Source organism: Scyliorhinus canicula, chromosome 6 (genome assembly GCF_902713615.1).
Source record: "Scyliorhinus canicula chromosome 6, sScyCan1.1, whole genome shotgun sequence".
NCBI classification, from domain to species: domain Eukaryota; kingdom Metazoa; phylum Chordata; class Chondrichthyes; order Carcharhiniformes; family Scyliorhinidae; genus Scyliorhinus; species Scyliorhinus canicula.
Genome location: NC_052151.1, coordinates 100,971,615 through 100,991,749, shown reverse-complemented (window position 1 = coordinate 100,991,749; position 20,135 = coordinate 100,971,615). Strand labels below are relative to the sequence as shown.

The 20,135-nt window shown below is 50.5% G+C and overlaps 1 protein-coding gene and 1 non-coding gene across 7 annotated transcripts in view; one reads left to right on the top strand and one right to left on the bottom strand.

Annotated features, from left to right (window-relative positions):
- Positions 1-2,617, bottom strand: part of LOC119967347 (nuclear receptor coactivator 7-like) — a 169,463-nt gene extending 166,846 nt beyond the window's left edge. For 5 of the 6 annotated variants that reach the window (XM_038799744.1, XM_038799746.1, XM_038799751.1 and 2 more), the window contains exon 1: positions 2,537-2,617. The gene's annotated coding sequence lies outside the window, so the exon portion shown is untranslated. The remainder of the gene's footprint in view (positions 1-2,536) is intronic. The other variant, XM_038799752.1, reaches the window with a different exon arrangement.
- On the top strand, positions 741-814 carry trnan-guu. Its single transcript has one exon. It is a non-coding gene; the product is annotated as a tRNA-Asn (tRNA).
- Positions 2,618-20,135: the final 17,518 nt, after the last annotated feature.

Sequence of the window (20,135 nt, the reverse complement as noted above, 5' to 3'; positions counted from 1 at the left end):
GCTGAAACAAACCAGTTGAAACAGCTTTTTGAAGACATCCAGCCAGAGTCTGCAGAAGTTTGAACAGGAGCCAAATCTGTTCTGGAAAGCAAATTACTTTGTGCCATTGGGTTATAGGATAGCATGTTTTTTCCCCTTTTTTGTTTAATTGGGAATAGAGATAGCGATTAAGGATATTGTATTTACTATATAGAGTAATTTTGTTCAAGGGGTAATTGTAAGCTATTTTCAGGTTTGATGTTAAATAGTTTAATACTGTGGTTTTAAAATGTCAAACCTTTCTTTGCTCCAGGAGTGATTGCACAAAGTATTCTTTCCGCACAGTCTTGCAAAATAAACTAAAGTATTGGGGTTTCAGTCCAGTATCCTAGCCACTGTTGGGATCTGGACTGGAATCGTAGTAAAACTTGAAGACCACATCAGTGACAGCAACATTTCACATACTTAAACCAGAGTAGGTGTCAGCTCCTTTTTGAAACCCTGAACCCGGTGCCATTAGCTTCTGTGGAATCAATATTTGGAGAACTATTTTATTTGTTTCGGCCTTATCTTGATTTCCCCCAAATTTAAGTATTTGAGCTGAAATTATAGAGTGTCTTCAACAGATCAATGGCAGTATTCATCTGCCAGAATAAAATTTTCATACTCAATCTACAGCAACCTCCTTGGTCCATGCTTAGATGAAGTTTGGACTTTCAACTAATTCATAGGAATGATTGCTTATTGCTTAAGATTAAGGCGTCTCTGTGGCGCAATCGGTTAGCGCGTTCGGCTGTTAACCGAAAAGTTGGTGGTTCGATCCCACCATGAGACGAGTTGTTGTTCCAAACGAGGATTATGTGTTTTTAGGGCCTCACGGTAGCATGGTGGTTAGCATCAATGCTTCACAGCTCCAGGGTCCCAGGTTCGATTCCCGGCTGGGTCACTGTCTGTGTGGAGTCTGCACGTCCTCCCCGTGTGTGCGTGGGTTTCCTCCGGGTGCTCCGGTTTCCTCCCACAGTCCAAAGATGTGCGGGTTAGGTGGATTGGCCATGCTAAATTGCCCGTAGTGTAAGGTTAATGGGGGGATTGTTGGGTTACGGGTATACGGGTTACGTGGGTTTAAGTAGGGTGATCATTGCTCGGCACAACATCGAGGGCCGAAGGGCCTGTTCTGTGCTGTACTGTTCTATGTTCTATGTTCTATCATTCAGTCATGTAACCAAGCATTACACTTCACATTCCTTTCAATTTTCAAATAAAGTGTTGTATAGATGCGGACCAAGCATTGTCTTGACAAGCTATTTGGAACTGGGTGTTTTCATATCATGGGAATTAATCAACAGCAAAGCTGTGCAAACATCACCTCCAGCTCAATATATAATTGCCTTAACCACTGGCAAGGAGAACACAGCACAGCTATGGGGGGCTGATAATTTCCACTCAAATAAACTTCTTGGGAGTAAAGGTTAGTTGGTGATACACCGCAGGTGAAAATCAAATTCAACTCACCATTTGTCATTTATCTGAAGTAGTTTAAATTTTATGTAATAAAATTAACAAGGTGGTTTAAGAGGTTTATGAAATACTATTGTGATTATCTTGCTGTATCACTACATCCAATGAATATGCGTGGAAATTGATCAGGATAATGGTAAATATCCAAATAAAACACTCCAGATTATAAAATAATGAAGGCAGACTTTAGAAAATAATTAACTTAGTTTAGCATTCTTCACTTTAGATCAACATGTAATGCTGATCATCAGTGATCATCACTTACTGCAATTTTGAAAAAAACTGAGCATAGGTTATGCAAACAATTTCAACAGTGTTACATCAGTACGAACCTATTCCAGCCGTTTAAGACATACATAAACGGAGAATACTTTATAAGAGAACAAAAAGCACCTGTTGCGTTGTATTTTCTTTAAGTTGAATCATTAGCCCTGCCTCTTTTTTATTTAGTGGTTTGACAAAACGCTATGCGGGCACAATGCTGAGCCAGCTACAAATTGACACGGTGATCTTGAATCGCACTATTCCCCAATATTAAAAAAAGCATCCTTGAAACTAAAATGCTTCCAAAAAAAACAGTGCTAAATAATAACACGTTATAAGCCATTTTAGAGGCTGCATGTCAGAATCCTTTACATTGCATGAAACCCCTGTTTAACATATCAGAAAAATACATCCCTTTCATTTAATTAAAGCCATTCACCATACTGGGCTTCAGTGGAACTGATGGAGCTGCTAAAACTTCAAGGGAGTAATAAAACGTGTGGCGTGTCCCCCGCCACCCCAATATTGATTTGCAGCTTTAAATACTGCCGCTCAGGGGAGTTTCCAGACGGCCCAGCTCAGGCAGGGAGACGGCTCTGGACCGGGCCCGACCGCACACCGCCACCTCCCCGATCGGTTACCAAGTCAGAGTCGCCGGGCCCCTCCTCTCCCGGGGAGGGGAAGCTGGCCCGCCGGCAGCAGATCAGGTTCAGCAGCTTATCAGCCCCAGCCTGACTCCCTCCTCCTGTCAGCCCCCACGCCGAACACACGGTACCTCCTCTCCTGTGGCTATGCTGCTGCTACCGCTGCTCACTCGCGCTGTCTCTGTCGCCCCACCCACACATACCCCCCCCGGACCGTTACTGCGCTCCCCCCCCCCGGCGTCGGCGTTCCCACGCCCTCACGTCACAATGCAATGGAACCAAGGTTCCAGCCCCGCGCCAGTCAACAACTTGCATCTACATAGCGCCGGGATCATTTCGTGCAGGAGCGTTAGACAGCAGAATTTGAGACTGCCTGCGCTAAGGAGCCATCAGGACGATTGACTAAAATCTTGGTCAATTGAGTAGATTTTAAAGAGTCTTTTAAAGGGGGGGGGGGGGGGGGTGGATTCCAGGGCTCATAGCCTTGGCAGATGATGGAGTGATTAAAATCAGGGACGTTTAAAAGGCCTGAAGTATCGGGGCTCTGGAGAAAACAGCAATAGGAGCAAGAGTAGGCCATTCAGCCCTTCGAGCCATTCAATATCATCCTGGCTGATTATCCAACTCAGTAACCTATTCCTGCTTCCCTCCTCTCTACCACCGCCCCCAGCCTATCCCCCATCCTCCCACCCCATCCCCCTCATCCCACCCATCCCCCCCCCCCCAGCCACCACCACCCCCCCCCTCCCCCACCACCCCCAAGAAAAGGCCGCGTATAACTGCCTAGAGCGGGAGAAGATCGGCGGGGACCACCAGACCTATGACCCCCTCACCGTGGCCAAGAAGAGGCCCCGGACGTTGCCGGCGGCCTGGAGGAACGGGAAGTCGCTGAGGTGGAATGTGGCCATGAGCGAGGATGTGAGACCCCGCTGAGTTGCAATTTCCCCATGACACGTGTGTCATCCCCATCCTCACCCCACAACACCCTCACCCCACACCACCCTCGCCCTCCACCACCCTCACCCCACACCACCCTCACCCTCCTCCACCACCCACCTCCACAGCCACACCACCCGCACCCCCCACACCACCCTCACCCCATAACACCAAAAAAAACCCCATCCCCACCCTCCTCACACACCCCCGGCCCGCGATCTAATCATACATGTTGTCTTGTGTCTTGCAGGACCTGCCGGAGATGGGGCGGGTCCATCTGTCGCCCCCTACCCCCAGCCAGTGCCGGAGCCGGAGCCTCCCAGTCAGCCGAGGACTGACGAGGAAAGGAGCTCAGACACCAGCCCTCAAACCCAGACTCTGGAGACTTCGGAGCTTGGGTCGCAGAATGACAGCGATTTCCCGTCACAGCTCTTTCCAGCACCCTCCACCATCCCAGAGACATTCACCTTGGTTGAACACTTTAGTGAAGATGCTCCTGGGACACTATCTGGCACGCACCACACAGTTGATCCGGTTCAGCAGGTGGTGGTAGGAGCACCCGAGGGGGGGGGTGACGGTTGGAGAGCAGGTCGACCCCAGTAACGAGCTGCCATCCAGATGGGTCCTGGGTCCAGTCCCAACTGCAGTAGAGATGCAGTCACAGAGCCAGGGACTACATGAGGGGTTGTCGGCGAGCATCCAGTACCTGCAGGTGCAGTTGAAGCAGTCCAACTGAGTGCAGGAGAAGGAGTTGGTGCCGACCATGCGTACCACCCAGGCCAACACCGCACGGTGGCATCCGCGGTGTCGGCATTGGGGTCACGGTTTCGGCCATAGATCAGCATGTCCAAGGCCTGGCGCATTCTGTGTTGGCGCTGACTGAGGCCCAGGACAGGGCTGCCCACTCACAGGCAGCCATATGCCAGAGCCACTTGGACATTGGAGTGGCGCTCCTCAGCGTGGCCCAGTCACGGCTATGGCTGAGAACATTGGCGGTATTGCCCAGACGCTGACCGGCGTAGCGCAGACACAGAAGGAGGTAACCCAGTCCCAGAGGGAGATGGCGCAGTCACTCGCTGATGTGGCGCAGTCCTTGACGGAGATGGTCCACTGCCTGTGCTCCATGGCCACGAGCATGCAGACCCTGGTCGAGACCAGAGCGGGCCTCCAGGACTGGTACCGGCAGGTGGCGGGGAGCCACCAGGCATCCCGAGGGAGGGGGAGGTGATGGGGCCCGTGCCGGTGACTCCCGCAGGGGCAGTGCCGGAACACCGCGACACCTCGGACCTCCCCCCACACCACAACCCTCCTGGCCCTGGTGCATCTGGCGGGCAGTGGGCAGAACAGGGCAGCACCACGCCACCTGGATCACCTGAGCAGCAGCCGGGTCGCCCCAGAAAATGGCAGCCAACGGGAATAGGAGAGCAGGAGTCACAGCAGGCCGCCTCCATTCCTGCTGCACCATCTTGGGAACAACCTAGAAAGTTAGACACCAGTTGAGTTGGCACATGGGAGCTGACAGAAGTTTAGTGATAGGTGCTCGAACACAGACTGTATATATTTGTTCACAATAAACACCTGTTACCACTGTTGCAAACTGTCCTGGTGCTCTCTCTGATGGCTGTGAGGGGTGGACTGGCCGGAGAGGTGGGGTTGCAGGAAACCAGACTAATTTTACCCTCTCCATCCCTAGTTTGCCTTTGTCCTCACCAAGGGGTGCATCTGGCTTAGTTACAGTTCTGTGATTACATAATACTTATAATGTGTGTTTAGTGACTACTAGACAAATGCACTGTGGTAAATGTGGGGCGGCACGGTAGTGCAGTGGTTAGCGCTGCTGCCTCATGGTACCGAGGATCAGGTTCGATCCCGGCCCCAGATCACTGTCTAAGTGGAGTTTGCTCATTCTCCCCATGTCTGTGTGGGTCTCACCCTCACAAACCCAAAGATGTGCAGGTCGATAGATTGGCCATGCTAAATTGCCCCTTAATTGGAAAAAAAAGAATTGGGTACTCTAAATTTATAAAATAAAAAGTAAATGATAGTGGAATGAAACTTAAAATTAACAGTTTAGGTATCAGGACCTCTGATTAAAACAATCTCAATTTTATTTCACATGTATGGACTTTAACAATTTTGCAACCCTGTCCAAATGCTCTTCACTCATCAGCAACTTTATAACACTTGGAAAAGAATTAAAGTCTTTTTTTTTAACCTAAGGCAATTCAGGAGAGGAAATAATTTTTCTCTGACTCATAAAGGCAATGAAGAAGGAGTTCCAGAAGACAACAGTAACCATGACGTACATCAACAAATATCACACCTACCTATGTATGCAGAAATCTAACTCTGGCCTGCAAAACTTACTCCCCACTGTCCAGGTTCCTCTGTTTAATTCATTCTATCATTCTCAGTCTTGCCCTTTGCAGTGTAATTAACTGCCCAGCAAATGTCTGTCACCTTAAAACATTATGTTTTTTGGGATAATTTAGAATAAATCATTTTGAACATAACGCTCAAATAAAAATAAGTAGTCACTCACTGAAAAAAGGTGCACAATTTGCCACTTCAATCAAGTGCTGGTTTATTTTTCCCTAAATATCTGAGTCATAGTTCACCTCGTTTGTACAAAATATTTATTGATTTTAGCACTTGAAATGAATTTTGAAAATATAAAGCGTTGTTTTATTATGGAGGGCACATGATTGCAGAAATGTTGTTAAGGAACTGATGTACCATGACACTGTCATTTGGCATTTAATATGGCTTTCTGTATCATCAAAACTTACTGAACAACAGAACATTTTGTTCACTCCTTCTACTAGTTCTAATATGCATAGTTAAATAACTCATGACTTGTCATGGCACAGCAGGTTTTTAAACAGAACCACAGCAATCATATGTCTTCATAACAAAACAATGTTCTCAATTTTCAACAGTAACTTTAAGTGCTAAAATCAATAAATGTTTGGTATAAACACGATACACTGTGACTCAATTATTTAGGGAAAAATAAACTAGCATTGAGTTGTAAATTGTACGCCTTTTTTCACTTGGTAATTTATTTTGTTGGTTTGAGCACTACGTTTGGAATAATTTATTTAACATTTGAGCAACCTTACCACATTGTTTAAAAATAATACTTATTAATTAAAATAATATATGCACAAAAAAGAGAGATCTAAGATTTAAACTGAGTGGCAGAAGCAAACTGGACAGCCCAGGAAGCCAGGGAGAGGCAAACCTGAGATTATTCAGGGGTGGGGCAGCAGACAAAGGGAGAGTTGTACGAAGCAAGTATCTGAGAATAGGCCTCAATCAGAGAGTTCATTAAAAAAGGGGGCTGTATTCTGCGATCGCTGACGGCAAAATCTCAGTTTACGCCCGAATCAGGAGTGGCGCCGTTTTTGCGATGCTCTGACCCCTCAAAAACGGCGTACTCAGGGAGTATGGCGCACAGCGTGTGGACGGCCTCAGGACATCACCTGAGGGCCTCCCCCGATGCTCCGCCCCCGATGGGCCGAGTCCCCGTGGGACACGTGTGCTCACGCCGTTCAAGGACCTCACGTGGCGGCTGCAGACTGGGTCCAGTCGGGGGGGGGGAGCCGTTCTGCTGGCAGGGGAGGGCTTCAGTGGGGGGCTGGTGGTGGGTGGTCCGGGGGTGGCTTGGCTGATTACAGGGGGTCAGTTTATAGCAGGCCGGGTCCGCTCGGCCGCCGCCATGTTGCACGGCATGGACACTGACCCGGCCATTCTGTCGTCGTATCCGCAGGTAAAACCGGAGGCTTCACGCTGTGCGGCTGCTGGCCCCCCACCGGCTCCGACTTTCTGGTCAAAAGACCAGACGTATCCTACAGACGTGGCCGTAGGATCGGAGAATCCAGCCCAGGGTGTGAGCATCAGGGAGAGAAGTAAAAACACCTAAAGTCATTTCAGCACAGAGGAGGAGCTGGTCGGTGAGTAGTTGGTGTGTTATTTCTCTCCAGATCAGTCAAGTCTTAAATTTATTTCTGATAAATTTAGATAGTGATCTAATAAATAGAGCCATGACATAGCACCTCAATGTCGCATAATGGGTTAATAATTATGGTAATGATGTGTTTCGTGATGTAACAATAACATCCACAATCATGTGCTTGAGACTCTTATACTTCTTAGCTTATCATTTATATTGTGTAAATAAAGTAGTTTTGAAGAAACCTACCTGAGTCAGACATGAGGAGAGGGAAATCTTCTCAGTATAAATTAGGCCATAAGATAAACCACAAAACATGGTGGCAACACTGGTGACACCAATCTAACAATTGGTGCCATCAACAGAACACCCACAGGGAGAAATTGGAAGAATTATTCAAAAGGAAGAGACTTACCTTGGTGAGAGGCACACAGAATTGGTAACGGTGTCAACACCAGTCACTGTTCCTTCCGCAGCCCTTCGAAAACCTCTGAGGTCCACAGAGGGGCCAGCATTGTGAGTTGTGGAAAAAAACTCCCTGAGATATCGAGCAGCATGAGGTATGCATTCCAAAAAGCAGAAGCACCATATAACCATAGAATTCCTACAGTGCAAAAGGAGGCCATTTGGCCCATCGTGTCTGTGCTGACCATCTGAAAGGGCACCCTACCTAGGCCAAATCCCTCACCTTATCCTCGTAACCACATAGCCCCACCTAACCGACACTAAGGGGCAATTTAATACGGCCAATTCACCTAATCTGCACTTCTTTGACTGTAGGAGGACACCAGAGCACCCGGTCAAGATGCCTCTTAAACGTCGCTATCATATCTGCTTCCGCCACCTTCCCTGACAGTGTGTTCCATGCACTCACCACCCTCTGGGTAAAAAAAACTTGCCTCGCACATCTCTAAACTTTCCTCTTTGTACCTTAAACCTATGTCCTCTAGTAATTGACTTTTCTACCCTGGGAAAAAACATTTGACTATCCACTCTATCCATGCCGCTCATAATTTTTGTAAACTTCTATCAGGTTGCCTCTCAACCTTTGTTAATCCAATCTCTCTTCATAGCTAATACCCTCCAGACAAGATAAACATCTTCTGTACCCCCTTTGCAAAGCATCCACATCCTTCTGGTAGTATGGTGACCAGAATTGTGCACAATATTCCAAATGTGGCCGAACTAAGGCTCTATACAGCTGTAGCATGACTTGCCCATTTTTATACTCCATGCCCCATGAAGGCAAGCATGCCGTATGCCTTCTTGACTACCTTATCGACCTGCGTTGCCACTTTCAGTGATCTGTGGACCTGTACGCCAAGATTTCTCTGCCTGTCAATCTTCACAAGGATTTTGCCATTTACTGTATACTTCCCACCTCTATTAGACCTTCCAAAATACATGACCTCATATTTGTCTGGATTAAACAGGGGAATCTGCGCATCGGTCCCATCCAGCTGTTTTCGACCTTTGCTGAGCCTGAAAATCCTGTAATTTGTCTTTCCCAATTTATTTTGTTCTTGCCATGTTTTTCTAAAGAGAGTGTTCCATTCTTGAGAAAATTAATAATTTTCAAATTATTTTCTCAGCCTTTTGACCAGCAGGTTATAGAACCCTTTGGAGAAACAAAAACTATAACCTGATTAGAAACTTTAATTTGGGGAATTGGCCTTCAATTTTCTCAAGATTTAATTTTAATTTTGAGCTTAATGAGCTATTTTCCCTGAAGAAACTTCAGGTATATGCCATGACTTTATAAAGAAAACTTATTAATAAGCTAGAAAATTGATTTAGAATTTCAACATATATGTAAGGTTTTATGTTTGAATGAGAATTGCTCTACCAAAAACACTTTCTGAATTGGAAACATATGCCTGCCTTCGACTAATGTTATAATGAAAGTGAATGGCTCGAGCTTGTTGGGAACATTTGAAGTGTTTTGATGAAACTGTTGTATTGCAGCATAACGTTATCTTGAAGTCAATTCTGCTTCATAGGCAACCTCATAAGCATGAGAGATAGGGAAGATACAAGGTAATGTGTTACCATGAGAAAGTGAAAGACAAGCTCTCTTTCCTTTGAGTTCTGCCTGGCTTTAAAATACATTCTTAACATTTTTAAAATAAACTCTTAACATTTTAAAAATAATTTCTTAACATTTTTAAAATACATTCTTAAAATTTTTTGATTGATTTTTAACATAGAACCACATCTCTTAGGTGGTGGCTTGTCAACAATAGGTTTCTACAAATGCAACTCACGGTTGATTGACATTTGTTTCCTCTCAGGACCTTCAATGTACAGTAGTATACAGACGATCAAATTACCTCCAGCAGATGTGGGCTCGGTCTTGTTGCTATGGCGATTTCTGCTCTGCTGTGTGGTCTTTATTGGGTTGCATTTGTTTGCACCACAAGTGGGCTGTGCTAGATTTCTGATTGGTTCCCTTGGAGGACAAGGCACACCCAACAATTGTCATTGTCAGGCAGGTTCTAAAACTCAGGGTGCTAACATGACTGCTTTCAAAGATAGTTCTCTGTTTGGGCCCTGCATGATTTTGAACATTGCTGGCAAATCTCCTCCCAACCTTCAATTCGCTAAGAAGAACAATGGCTTCTTCATTCTACCCACGTAACTGAGCCCCTCCTTCCCTAGCGCTATACATGGGAATAGCAGTCTGGCAAATAACAAATAAATATAAGAATGCATGTTGGTAGGAACACAGAGTTTTTTTTACTGGGAACATGTTATGTTTCTCTAATGTCTCCATGTAACTGAAGTATTCTTGGCAGCATTCACTAAATTTCCTGTGCACCCTGTCTATGACCTTGACATCCAAGTGTGGTGCCCAGATTTGACAAAAGTTCTCCAGTTAAATCTAACTAGTGTTTGTTAAGATTTACATAATGCCTTGCTTTTGTACCAGTAGGTTTGAAGGCAGGGGCACACATAAAATCCAGCAGGTGACCTTCCTGCCGCCTAACCACATGCTTCTGACTTGTTTGAAATTTTACAGGTCTCAGGTGGTAGGTGCAGCATTGGGCAGCCCATCCACCTTTGAGCCCCCACTGGCATTTTACCCATTGTGGCGGTAGGCCCATGCCATTTGGGAACCCCAGCAGCTTTGACTGCCTGGGCTGGTGTCAAGTAAGAAGACGTTCCCTGGGCCCATGGGAGGTACCCACCTCCAAAGTACCCACTGCTTCTAATAACAAAACCACATTGTGAATCTTTCAGCATCCTTCTCTGCTTGCCACCAGAGACTTTCTCACGTACATCCACAGGTCTCTCTGTTCGTGCATTCCTTTTACGATTCGACCATTTAGTTTATATCACCTCTCCTCATTTCTCTTAATTCTCCCCCGCCCCACCCACATACCCCAGAGTTCCTAACCTCCTCCCAACATTCATCAATACCCCTTCCCACCAAAGCTCTTGAATTTATCTAGGCAAAGGAAACAACAGAAAGGAAATGCGATGTAGCTCACAGGAGTCTAGAGGAAATGTGAATGGCCGGATCCTGAATTGTGTTTGTCCTTTGTAGTAGTTGAAAACGGACATGATAACAATGAGAACTCCATGAGTAAGTTTCAGCTATGATGTGTTCAAATATGACGAATCAGTCCAATTTAAAATCTTATGTGTAAGGTTACGGTAATAAGGCAGGGGAGTGGGACTAGGTAGACTGCTCTTTCAGAGAGCCAGTCCAGACTTGATGGGCCAAATGGCTTCTTGTGCACTGTAAAGATTCTGTGATTCTGTGAATTTAAACATGAAAAGATCTGTTGCATTTGTGCACCCATCTATTGTTGGTGTGGAAGAGGATCTTGCAGCACTGGATTTGTGACCTCACGCTTCCTGTTGGCCAGTGAACCTTAGGAGCTGGTGCCTTTGCTAATGAGACTGTGCCTAATAGGGCGATCCTGTTCAAAGCTCTCCCATGGCTCAGGGTTAATGTTAATACTCTTCGGTGCGCCCTTCAGAATGTCCCTGAAGTGCTTTTTCTAGCCTCCATGTGAACATTTCCCTTCAATTAGCTTGTCGCAGAAGAGATTTTTTGGCTAGTGCGCAGCACACAATCATATCCTGCCATGTCTAATATCTCTTCAGCAATGTGTCAGTCAAGGAGAGAATCTCTTGATTTAGTTTCTAATCTTGAGTAGTCTTCGCAAGCATGTCCCATGAAAGTAAAATTATCAGCCAGTTAGCCTGACTTAAGTCATTGGTAAGATTTTAGAGTCCATTCTTAAAGATGAGACCGCGGAGTACTTGGAAGTGCATGATAAAATAGGACTGAATCAGCATGGCTTTGTCAAAGGGAGGTTGTGGTACTAGGTATTAGGGGTATTACGGTACCTAGGTTGGAGGTACACAATGCTGTAAGACCATTGGTGTTGGAGGTACCTGATACTGTAAGACCATTGGTGAAGCTTGCCTGCTGGTTCCGCCCAGTAAGGCGGAGTATAAGTTCGGCGCAACATCGTGGGCCGAAGGGCCTGTTCTGTGCTGTATTTCTCTATCTATCTATAAGAGTCTGTGTCTCCCTAGCTGCTGCATTCTGTACCTGCGCTGCTGGGGGAAACATCTAGTCCATTAAAGCCTTCAATTGTACTCCAATCTCGCTTCGAGAGTTATTGATCGTGCATCAATTTATTGGACTAGATTTAAAGAATGGAGCTCAGCATCAAGCCGGAGTGTCTGCAACTTAGCCCCCACGCGGCAAACACAGCGGCGACCTTCAAACACTGGCTGGCGTGCTTCAACGGCGACCTCAGGACAGCGACAGCTACACACACGGAGGATCAGAAACTGCAAGTTCTCCACTCAAGGGTGAGCCCAGAAATCTACACGCTCATCGAGGATGCGGACAATTTCGAGGCCGCGATGGCCCTGTTGTAAGGACACTACATCCGCCCAGTAAACCAGGTTTAGGCCCGACATCTGCTAGTGACCAGACAACAAATCCCGGGGGAATCGCGAGACGAATTCTACCACGCACTTCTGGTACTAGGTAAGAACTGTGACTGTCCGCAAGTTTCAGCCAACGACAACACCGAAGTTTTAATCCGAGACGCATTCTTTGCAGGTATGCTGTCCTCCCAAATCCGTCAGCGGCTGCTAGAAAAAAAGACTCAAGGAGGCACGGGCCCTTGCTGGCTCCATGCATGTGGCCTCCCGCAACACCCAAGCATACGGCCCCGACCGCGCAGCAGCCCCTTGGGCAGCGTGGAACCCACCCGCGGCCGACCCCGATGCATCCCCCATCCCCCCACAAGCTTGTGCCGTGCGGCTGCCAGGCAATCCCGGGGGGCCCAGCTGTTATTTTTGCGGGCAAGCCAAGCACCCCCGGCAACGCTGCCCGGCCCACTCCGCCATTTGCAAAGGCTGTGGCAAAAAGGGGCATTTTGTAGCGGTATGCCAGGCCCGTGCGGTCATCGCTCTCTCCAGGGGCGAACAGGGACCACCGCCACAACTCCCATCACAGGCCACGTGCGACCCGTGGGTACTGCCATCTTCGATCCCGCGCGCCACGTGTGGACCCCGGGCGCCGCCATCTTGTTCCCCAGGGACCACGTGCGATACATGGGTGTAGCCATCTTGCCCACCCCCCAGCCATGTGCGACCCGTGGGCGCTGTCATCTTGGCTCGAGTCTCAGGACCCCGATTCGGATGACCGCACACCGCCCGAGGAAACTCAGCTTCTGCCACGACTCGCCTCGGTGACTCTGGACCAGTCTCGGCCCCAAACTCTTTCAACCCCCACGAATACTGTGCTCATCAACGGGCACAAGACATCCTGCCTGATCGACTCCGGGAGCACAGAGAGCTTCATACACCCTAACACGGTAAGGCGCTGCTCCCTCCCAATACACCCAGTTAATCAAAGAATTTCCCTGGCTTCCGGGTCTCACTCTGTAGAGATAAAGGGGTACTGCATAGCTATCCTCACAGTCCAGGGAAGAGAATTTAAGAAATTCCAACTTTACGTCCTCCCTCACCTCTGCGCTGCCACGCTCCTGGGATTGGACTTCCAATGCAACCTTCAGAGCTTAACCTTTAAATTCAGCGGCCCGATACCCCCCTCACTGTCTGCAGCCTCGCGACCCTCAAGGTCGACCCGCCTTCCCTGTTTGCAAACCTCACCCCTGATTGCAAACCCGTCGCCACCAGGAGCAGATGGTACAGTGCCCAGGACCGGACCTTCATTAGGTCGGAAGTCAAGCGGTTACTGAAGGAAGGAATTATCGAGGCTAGGAATAGCCCCTGGAGATCTCAAGTAGTGGTTGTAAAGACCGGGGAGAAGCACAGGATGGTCATCGATTATAGTCAGACCATCAACAGGTATATGCAGCTCGACGCGTACCCTCTCCCCCGCATATCTGATTTGGCTAATCAGATTGCACAATACAAGGGGCGCGATTCTCCGACCCCACGCCAGGTGGGAGAATCACGGGAGTGCCAGGCGAATCACGCTACGCCGCCCTGGCACCCGCACGCGATTCTCCCACCCCCCCCACCCCCCAAAACGGCGTGTCGCGTTTTGCGACAGGCCGCTCGGAGAATCGCCGCTCCAGTCGAGCGCCGATTCTCCGGCCCGTATGGGCCGAGCGGCCTGCCTAATACAACCGATTCACGCCGGCGCCAACCACACCTGGTCGCTGCCGGCATGAACAGTGCGCGACCGCTGCGTGTGGGGCCTGTGGGGTGCGGAGGGAGAATCAAGCACCAGGGGGTGCTCAGGAGGGGTCTGGCCCACGATCGGTGCCCACACTCTGGTATTCACTCCGGCGTCGGCACTTTGTCTCCCTTTGGGAGAATCGCGGCCAAGGTCTTTTCCACGGTGGACCTCAAATCCGCCTACCATCAGCTCCCCATTCGCCCGGACGACCGCAATTACACTGCATTCGAAGCAGATGGGTGGCTCTACCACTTCCTAAGGGTTCCCTTCAGTGTCACAAATGGGGTCTCGGTCTTCCAATGTGAGATGGACCGAATGGTTAACCGGTACGGTTTGCGGGCCATGTTTCCGTGCCTCGACAACGTCACCATCTGCGGCCACGACCAGCAGCAGCACAACAACAACCTCCGACAATTTCTCCATACTGCCAATCTCCTTAACCTGACCTATAATAAGGAGAAGTGCGTAGTTAGCACCAACCGTCTAGCCAACTTCGGCTATGTAGTGCACGATAGAGTCATAGGCCCCGACCCCGAACGCATGCGCCCGCTCATGGAGTTTCCCCTCCCACATTGCTCCAAGTCCTTGAAATGCTGCCTGGAGTTTTTTTCATATTATGCCCAGTGGGTCCCCAATTATGCGGACAAGGCCCGCCCACTAATCCAAGCCACGGTTTTCCCCCTGTCGGCAGAGGCTCGCCAGGCCTTCAGTCGCATAATAGCAGGCATTGCAAAGGCCACGATGCACGCAATCGATGAACCCCTTCCCTTCCGGGTCGAGAGCGTCGCGTCCGATGTAGCTCTGGTGGCCACCCTCAACCAAGCGGGCAGGCCCGTGGCCTTCTCACGCACTCTCCATGCTTCAGAAGTCCGTCATTCCTCCGTTGAAAAGGAGGCCCAGGCCATAGTAGAAGTTGTGCGGCATTGGAGGCATTACCTGGCCGGCAGGAGATTCACGCTCCTCACTGACCAACCGTTGGTAGCTTTCATGTTCGATAATGCACAGCGGGGCAAGATAAAGAACGATAAGATCTTACAGTGGAGGGGAAGCTAAACGAGCCTCTTGATGCCCTATCCCGCAACACATGTGCCAACGCACAAGTGGACCGACTCCGCACCCTCCACGAGGACCTCTGCCACCCGGGGGTCACTCGATTCTTCCATTTTATCAAAACCCGCAACTTGCCCTACTCCATCGAGGAGGTCAGGACCGTCACCAGGAACTGCCAAATCTGCGCAGAGTGCAAGCCGCACTTCTCGAGGCCAGAGGAAGTGCGCCTGGTGAAGGCTTCCCGCCCCTTTAAACGCCTCAGTATGGACCTCAAAGGGCCTCTCCCCTCCACCAACCGCAATACGTACTTCCTGAACGTGATTGACGAATACTCCCGGTTCCCATTTGCCATCCCCTGTCCCGACATGACCGCGGCCACCGTCATAAAAGCCCTCCACAGTATCTTTACCCTGTTCGGTTTCCCCGCCCACACGCACAGCGATAGGGGGTCCTCCTTTATGAGCGACGAACTGCTTCAATTCCTGCTCAGCAAGGGCATTGCCTCGAGCAGGACGACCAGTTATTTTATTTTTTTTTAGAAATTTAGAGTACCCAATTAATTTTTTCAATTAAGGGGCAATTTAGAGTGACCAATCCACCTATCCTGCACATATTTGGGTTTTGGGGGTGAAACCTACGCAAACACTGGGAGAATATACAAACTCCACACGGACAGTGACCCGGGGCCAGGATTCAAACCTGGGACCTCGGCGCCGTGAGGCAGCAGTGCTAACCACTGCGCCACCATGCTGTCCTGGATAACCAGTTATAACCCCCGGGGAAACGGGCAGGTGGAGAGAGAGAATGGAACGGTCTGGAAAACTGTCCTACTGGCCCTACGGTCCAGGAATCTCCCAGTCTCCCGCTGGCAGGAGATCCTCACCGATGCACTCCACTCCATCCGGTCACTGCTGTGTACCACGACCAACGAAACACCTCGTGAATGTCTCCTTGTCTTCCCTAGGAAGTCCTCCTCCGGGACCTCGCTGCCAACCTGGCTGGCAGCTCCTCGACCCATTCTGCTCCGCAAACACGTGCCGGCGCACAAATCGGACCTGTTGGTCGAGTGGGCTCACCTCCTTCACGCTAATCCTCAGTAAGCCTACCCCGAAGGCCGGCAGGATACGGTCTCCCTGCGGGACCTGGCGCCCGCTGAATCCCCACCCACACCCCCCTCACCAACCCCACCCTCCTTCCCACTGGCGCACCCCACAGCGGCCCCCTTCCCAGGTGGATCGGTCCTTCCACTGGTCCCACCCAGGGGTGATGAAGCTACTGAAGAAGCCGGGATCACGCTCCCGGAGTCACGGATGCCCGGGCCGGCGCCTGCATCGCTGCCGAAACTACGACGATTACAGAGGACGACCAGGGCTCCCGATCGACTAATTGTTTCATTGTGAAATGTACTTGTAAATTAATACTGCAAATAGTTGTGTGACATGTGATAAGGCAAGACACTGTACCACCAACGGGTACCGCCATACCTCCACCACTGTATAACGCGAGACCACCATCCCCGCCGGACTCTTTTTTTAAACAGGGGGTCAATGTGGTAGTCGGCACTAGGGGTATTACTGTACCTAGGTTGGAGGTACACAATGCTGTAAGACCATTGGTGTTGGAGGTACCTGATACTGTAAGACCATTGGTGAAACCTGCCTGCTGGTTCCGCCCAGTAAGGCGGAGTGTAAGAGTCTGTGTCTCCCTAGCTGCTGCATTCTGTACCTGCGCTGCTGGGGGAAACATCTAGTCCATTAAAGCCTTCAATTGTACTCCAATCTCGCTTCGAGAGTTATTTATTTTTTTTAAATAATTTTTATTGAAATTTTTCGATACAAACATTTACCCCTATTACATTCTAAATTATAACACTACAAGTCCCCCCTGGAAAAACCTCCCCACGCCCTCCCCCGCGCGCACCCCCCCCCCCCCCCCTCCCCCCCCCCCCCCCCGCGCTATCAGTCTAGCAACCAAACCGTTTTTCCCTTTCTGCCGATGGCCTCGGGCAGTCATTGCCCGCGACCCCCCGCTGACGTGCTCCCTTCATTGCCATCCCCCCCCCCCCCCTCCCTTCCCCCCCCCCCCCCCTTTTCTCCCCGGGTTGCTGCTGTTTCGGCCTCCAGTTCCTATCTCTGATCCAGAAAGTCAAGGAAGGGCTGCCACCGCCGGAAGAACCCCTGTACCGACCCTCTCAGGGCGAATTTGATTCTTTCCAATTGGATGAAGCTTGCCATGTCGTTTAACCAGGTGTTAACACTTGGTGGCCTTGTGTCCCTCCACTGAATCAAGATCCTTCTCCGAGCTACCAAGGACGCAAAGGCCAATATTCCGGCCTCCCTTGCCTCCTGTACTCCTGGCTCCACCCCAACCCCAAAAATCGCTAGCCCCCACCCTGGTTTGACCCTGGTTCCCACCACTCTCGATACCGTCCCCGCCACCCCCTCCCAGAACTCTTCCAGTGCCGGACACATCCAGAACATATGTACATGGTTCGCAGGGCTTCCCGAACACCTAACACACCTGTCCTCCCCCCCGAAGAACCGACTCATCCTAGTCCCCGTCATATGGGCTCTGTGCAGCACCTTAAATTGGATGAGGCCCAACCTTGCGCACGACGACGACGAATTGACCCTCTCTAGGGCATCCGCCCATGTCCCATCTTCTATCTGCTCTCCCAGCTCCGCTTCCCACTTGTCTTTCAGCTCCTCTATCGGTACCTCCTCCACCTCCTGCATTATTTTGTAGATGTCCGAGACCTTCCCTTCTCTGACCCAGGCCCCTGACAGCACCCTATCACTCGCCCCTCCATCGGGAAGCAAGGGGAATCCTTCCACCTGTCGTCTGGCAAATGCCTTCACCTGCAGGTATCTAAACGTGTTCCCCGGGGGGAGCTCAAATTTCTCCTCCAGCTCTCCCAGGCTCGCAAACCTCCCCTCTATGAACATGTCCCTCAGTTGCCTGATGCCCGCCCTGTGCCAGCTCTGGAATCCCCCGCCAGTGTTCCCCGGGACAAATCTGTGGTTCCCTCTCAGTGGCGCCACCATCAGACCCCCCACTTCCCCCCTGTGTCGCCTCCACTGCCCCCAGATTTTAAGGGTGGCCGCCACTACCGGACTCGTGGTATACCTTGTGGGGGGGAGCGGCCATGGTGCCGTTACTAGCGCCCCCAGGCTTGTATTGCCGCAGGACGCCCTCTCCATACGTTTCCAAGCTGCCCCCTCCCCCTCCATCACCCACTTGCGCACCATCGATGCGTTCGCCGCCCAGTAGTATCCGGAAAGATTGGGTAGCGCTAATCCTCCACTGTCCCTACTCCGTTCCAAGAAAATCCTTCTCACTCTAGGGGTGCCATGCGCCCACACATAGCCCATAATGCTGCTAGTTACCTTCTTGAAGAAGGCCCTGGGGAGGAAGATGGGCAAGCACTGGAACAGAAACAAGAACCTCGGGAGGACCGTCATTTTGACTGACTGCACCCTCCCTGCTAGCGACAGCGGTACCATGTCCCACCTCTTGAACTCCTCCTCCATCTGCTCCACCAGCCTTGAAAAGTTCAGCTTGTGGAGGGTCCCCCAGTTCCTTGCCACCTGCACCCCCAAGTACCTGAAGCTCTTTACTGCTCTCCTAAAGGGGAGCCGCCCAATTCCCTCCCCCTGATCTCCCGGGTGTATCACAAAGACCTCACTTTTACCCACATTTAATTTATATCCCGAAAAGTCCCCAAACTCCGCTAGTATTTCCATTACCTCCGGCATTCCCCCTTCCGGATCCGCCACATACAACAACAAATCATCCGCATAGAGTGATACCCAATGCTCCTCCCCTCCCCTTGTCAGTCCTCTCCAACCCCCTGAACCCCTCAGTGCCATCGCCAACGGTTCGATCGCTAATGCAAATAGTAAGGGGGATAGGGGGCATCCCTGCCTGGTACCTCGATGGAGCCCAAAATACTCCGACCTCCTCCCGTTTGTAACCACACTCGCCATCGGGGCCGAATACAGCAGCTTCACCCACTTGATAAATCCCTCCCCAAACCCAAACCGTTCCAGCGTCTCCCACAGGTATTCCCACTCCACCCTATCGAATGCCTTCTCCGCATCCAGTGCTACCACTATCTCAGCCTCCCCCTCCACTGCTGGCATCATAATTACATTCAACAGCCTCCGGACATTAGTATTAAGTTGTCGTCCCTTTACGAAACCCGTCTGGTCCTCATGGATTACCCCTGGCACACAATCCTCTATTCTGGTTGCCAGGACCTTTGCCAACAGTTTGGCATCTACATTCAAGAGGGAGATAGGCCTATAGGACCCGCACTGTACAGGGTCTTTGTCCCGCTTCAGGATCAAGGAGATCAGGGCCTGTGACATTGTCGGGGGCAGAGCCCCCCCCTCTCGCGCCTCATTGAAGGCTCGCACCAGCACTGGACCCACCAAGTCCACATACTTCTTATAAAATTCCACCGGGAACCCATCCGGCCCCGGCGCCTTCCCCGCCTGCATCTGGCCTATCCCTTTAACTAGTTCCTGCAGCTCTATCGGCGCCCCCAGCCCCTCCACCCGTTCCTCCTGGACCTTTGGGAACCTCAATCTATCGAGGAAGTTCTCCATTCCCCCCCTCCTCCTGGGCGGCTCAGACCGGTACAATTCCTTGTAGAAATCCCTGAAGACCCCGTTCACCTCTTGCCCCTTCTGCACTACGTTCCCTCCCTTCTCTCTCACTCCCCCAATCTCTCTGGCTGCATCTCGCTTGCGCAGCTGGTGTGCTAGCATCCTGCTCGCCTTTTCCCCGTACTCATAGACCGCACCCTGTGCCCTTCTCCATTGCGCCTCCGCCTTCCTAGTGGTCAGTAGGTCAAACTGGGCCTGTAAACTGCGCCGCTCCCTCAACAGCCCCTCCTCTGGTGTCTCCGCATATCTCCTGTCCACTTCTATAAGTTCCCCCACCAGTCTCTCCCTCTCCTGCCTCTCCTTCCTTTCTCTGTGTGCCCTTATGGAGATCAGCTCTCCTCTGATCACTGCTTTCAGGGCCTCCCAGACTACCCCCACCTTCACCTCGCCCGTGTCGTTCGTGCCCAGATATCTCTCAATGCCCTTCCGGACCCTTC